The sequence below is a fragment of the Triticum aestivum genome, chromosome 4A (assembly GCF_018294505.1).
Source record: "Triticum aestivum cultivar Chinese Spring chromosome 4A, IWGSC CS RefSeq v2.1, whole genome shotgun sequence".
Taxonomy (NCBI): domain Eukaryota; kingdom Viridiplantae; phylum Streptophyta; class Magnoliopsida; order Poales; family Poaceae; genus Triticum; species Triticum aestivum.
The window spans coordinates 322,383,065-322,388,064 of NC_057803.1; the positions used below are offsets into that span (position 1 = coordinate 322,383,065).

At 40.3% G+C, this 5,000-nt stretch overlaps 1 non-coding gene across 1 annotated transcript; it reads left to right on the forward strand.

The window, feature by feature from the left end:
* The first annotated feature begins 2,975 nt into the window (after positions 1 to 2,975).
* On the forward strand, positions 2,976 to 3,047 carry TRNAN-GUU (transfer RNA asparagine (anticodon GUU)). Its single transcript has one exon. It is a non-coding gene; the product is annotated as a tRNA-Asn (tRNA).
* Positions 3,048 to 5,000: the final 1,953 nt, after the last annotated feature.

The window sequence follows — 5,000 nt, forward strand, 5'->3', positions numbered from 1 at the left end:
GTGGGGCGACGAGGTGGGTTAGGGTTTGGGGGAGGGAGTGGATAAGGGAGTGGAGGCGCGGGGTGGGCCGGCCCATTCGGGCGGCTGGGGGCCCGCGTGGAAGGCCAGCTGGGCCAAAAGGCCCAGTGGGGGGGGGCTTTTCTTTCTGTTTGTATTTCTTTTCTGTTTTCTGTTTTGCATTTTCTTTTATTTTCTTTTCTGTTTTATTTCATCTTAAATTATTTAGGCATTTTATAAAAATGTGTTTGCTTTATTATAATTACCCAGGCATTTAACTGCACACCCCGAACATTTTAATTTAATATTTTGAAAACTTTGTCGCTTGACATTAATTTGAATTTGGATTTGAAAAGGTTTCGAATCATTGCGAGTTTAGCAACAGTAACCGAGGTGTCATGGAATGATCAGCGTGGGATTACTGTAGCATGATTATCCGGGCATTACAAAATTAAATATGTAGGGGGGGGGTCGAATCTCGTCTTATTTATTCTTTTTTCATGTTATGTATCTGTGTTTTTATTCTTTTTTCTTTCTTAAGTTAAGGAATTTACAACAAGTCTCTTGCAAAAATAACTATCCTATCCCTTTTCTACAATCTCTCTATATCCTTGTTACATAAGGTAGGTATTGTATAGTAGTTCGGTTTTCCTCGATTTTTTTCCATTCCTCTGTGTAAATATCCTAATATGGGTTCACAATCAATAACATCCTGACCATCGAGCGTAATGATCGGTCGAAGAATACCATGCATTCATGGGTGTTGAGGGTCCACATTGACTATCATGAGATCTTTTCTTGTAAGCGGTAGACTAATATCCTTTCTTCCTTAATTCATTATTCCATGAAAATGGATTATTCCATGAATTCCTCAAAGTGAGGCTCATCAAAATGAAAAATCTAAGACTACTAAAAGAATAATAAAACAAGAAAAAAATTTGAACGATTAACTTACTGCTCCCGAATATTCAATTGACCGATTAATTTCTTATAACGTACTCTATTTTTCTTTGCCAAATAAGCCAGCAAACGTCGACATTTTGCCAAAAGTCTTCGTAGACCTCTTTCCGATGAAAAAACTTTTTTGTGTAATTCCAAATGTGAAGCAAGTCTCCGTATCTTATTGGTGAAACTGAATACTTGAAATTCAACATAACCCATGTTTTCTTCTTTTTCTTCTTTAACCATAAATCCAAAAAAAAAATTCTACCTCCTTTCTTTTTCATGTATTTTTTTATCAGGAAAAATACAAAATTATGTCAGATATTTTGAAGTTATTCTAATCTGGTACGCACACAAATTTGCAATTATTCATCTACTACTAGAATTTGGATTTATTTTATCGATGCAAATTGGATTTGGATAGAAGGGTACATTCTTTCTAATATTTTAGATAGAAGAAATGTTTCTTCTATCTAAAAGATTAGAAAGAATTTTGCTGATTTATTTATTGCTATATGCAATTTATGGAATTGATACACCATTTAATTGATACTCCCTCCATTCCACAATGTAGTGCTTCCTCTATCCACGTGCTTCAACTTTGACTGTATATTTAACTATCAAGACCGATTGCGGCGGGAGCAAAAATTATATCAGTGAATTCGTATTTGAAAGAAGTTTTCAATTATATAATTTTTTCTCTTGCCGCAGTTGGTCTCGTTGGTTAAATTTATGGTCAAAGTTTAACCTTGGGAAGCGCGGGTGCACTATATTTTGGAATGGAGGGAGTATCATTTAGCAAAATGAAACACAACATATGCATCCATCTTTTGGCTCGAGAATTTCACGGGATAGAGTTATGGTATAAGAAATAGACTATTAAGTAACTCTAAATGAATTGTGGATACATCTGTATCCTTAACATACTGAAACGATTGCCATTATTCATATCAAACCAATAGCGATTCATACAAGCTAAATCTTCTAATCAATGGTGGCCCAATAATGAATTTTTTTTGCATATGTATTAAGACGCTTGGCCTGATTTCGAAATTGTTCAGAGTTTTATATGTTGTTTTCATTGCAAAATTACGGGTCTCCTTCATAACTTTGCAATTACGAGTACGAGAATTGAAAGACATGAAAATTCTCAATTCTCCACGGCGTCTAGTAGATAGAAACAAGAAAATCAGAAGAATCTTTCTCTCTATTCACTATCATTCCGCGTCTTCGACTTCTATTAGTTTCTTTTCTTCTTTAATGCAATAGCTATAGTTTGATATAAGAATCCATTTCTCAAAGTAATGGAAACCATTCTCTTATGGGAAATGGTTCGAAAATCGCTATTCCACCTTTTAGGTATTGTGAAAAGTGATAGCTGTGAAGATCGTGTATTTCAGTCAAATTCAGATCCATTTTTCGAGTCCATGATATAATATAACCAAATTGGATAGATCTTCCACCTGTTTAGCTAAGAAAGAATAGATACAGAAGTGGATAATATATCGATATGAAGATTGGAATCGCCAGTAGTCACGAATATCTCCTTCTTCCCTAATCCAAGATTGGAGAAAGAAGATCTAAGAGGGACCTATGGAGAATGTAGTCAGAAATCCATCATAGAGTCCGACCACAACGACCGAATTAATTATCCTCATCGACAAACTTAGACTACTAAATAGAAAAGATTTGAAAATCATGGCATGGGTCTCCTTTTTTTCTTTCTTTAGAGTTTTCTATATGCACAATTTCTCGATGTTTCGATGAGAATTTCTTGACTTTCCATATATAGAAGGAGATAGACTATAAATGACATCTCTGATGTCAATAAGACCAAAGGGATGGATATTAAATGATAGGAAGTGCTAGGAAGTGAAATATAATGAAATAGAGCCACTTTGGGCTTCCCTATGAAATGAGGCATGGAACGGAGCCACCACGAAGAAATTATGGGAGTTACGAAAGAAGCTTCGGACACATATTGTTCATAGGTTGAGAGCGGGAGTTGAACTCTAGGAGGTCGAATCCCCCCTTGTTCCTCAGTAGCTTAGTGGTATAGCGGTCGGTTGTTATCTGACTGGTCGTAGGTTCGAATCCTACTTGGGGGATTTTATTCATTCTTTAATGTAAGAATTTTAATGTAAGAATAAAGAATTGAATTAAATGGCTTGCTTTGACCCTTAGGAGAAGGTAACCCTTCCGCTATCCTTGTTTCTATTTCTATTGCATTCTATCTCATCATATCACATTCTGTTCTACGATTCCACTTCGACAAAAGGAAAGAGCATACCTAAGTTCAATAGCTTTGCGTCCGCTATCCTGATCATGATTTTCCTACCCTCAGGGGGAAAGTAAATGCCCTTCCCCCTTTGGAAGGCTCTGGGCGAGGAGGGATTCGAACCCCCGACACCATGGTTCGTAGCCACGTGCTCTAATCCTCTGAGCTACAGGCCCAGCTGTCTCCATTGGATCTCTTCCCGGGGGTACCCCTTCATTTCAGGTTAAGAAGATGGGAAAGTGCCTTTCTCTCTATAAGAATAGTGTGTTCCGAGGTGTGAAGTGGGAGAGAGGGTATGTGATGATTGAGGTTTTGAATAAGACGACCTTTGCATTTTAGATTTGGATCTTTTTCTTATTTCAAAATAGTGAAAAAGTCAAATAAGAGGTGTTAAGATTTTTATCATTCTGGCATCGAGCTATTTTGCCGCAGGGCCTCCCCTACAGTATCGTCACCGCAGTAGAGTTTAACCACCAAATTCGGGATGGATTGGTGTGGTTCCTCTACGCCTAGGACACCAGAATATCGAACCATGAACGAGGAAAGGCATGAGATAAATATTGGATAGTAATTGTGAAGCCCCAATTCTTGACTAAAAGGGACACCAAAGGCCTCTACCCTCCCTCTCCATCTATACAAGTGATGGAAGGGTAGAGCTTTTTTTTGGTTTTTTCTTCTTTTCATCAAAGAGTTGAACAATGAAGATAGATGGCAAGTGCCTGATCGATTTGATCAGGCCATGTAGGAACAAGGTTCAAATTGTTTGTTTGTTAGGATGCCTCAGCTGCATACATCACTGCACTTCCACTTGACACCTATTTAAACAGCTCATCTCGCCGCTACCTTATCCTATTTCCATACTTCTGTCGCTCCATCCCCGTATGGGTCGAGAACCCGTCACTGTCTCAGCTGTAATACCGGATGCTCTAGGGAAGTTGGAGGAGAGAGCACTCATCTTGGGGTGGGCTTACTACTTATATGCTTTCAGCAGTTATCCTCTCCGCACTTGGCTACCCAGCGTTTACCGTAGGCACGATAACTGGTACACCAGATGTGCGTCCTTCCCGGTCCTCTCATACTAGGGAAAGGTCCTCTCAATGCTCTAACACCCACACCGTATATGGACCGAACTGTCTCACGACGTTCTAAACCCAGCTCACGTACCGCATTAATGGGCAAACAACCCAACCCTTGGAACCACCTATAGCTCATGCTGGCAAAGAGCCGACATCGAGGTGCCAAACCTTCCCGTCAATGTGGACTCTTAGGGAAGATCAGCATGTTATCCCTAGAGTAACTTTTATCCGTTGAGCGATGACCCTTCCACTCGGCACCATCGGATCACTAAGGCCGAGTTTCGTCTCTGCTCGACGGGTGAGTCTTGCAGTCAAGCTCCCTTCTGCCTTTGCACTCGAGGACCAATGTCCGTCTGGCCCAAGGAAACCGTTACATGCCTCTGTTACCTTTTGGGAGGCCTACGCCCCATAGAAACTATTTACCTGAGACTGTCCCTTGGCCCGCGAGTCCGACACAAGGTTAGAATCCGAGCTCTTCCAGAGTGGTATCTCACTGATGGCTCGGGCCCCCTCGGAAGGGGGCCTTCTTCGCCTTCCACCTAAGCTGCGTAGGAAAGTCCCAAAGCCAATCCCACGGAACAGTAAAGCTTCATTGGGTCTTTCTGTCCAGGTGCAGGTAGTCCGCATCTTCACAGACATGTCTATTTCATCGAGCCTCTCTCCGAGACAGTGCCCAGATCGTTACGCCCTTCATGCAGATCGGAACT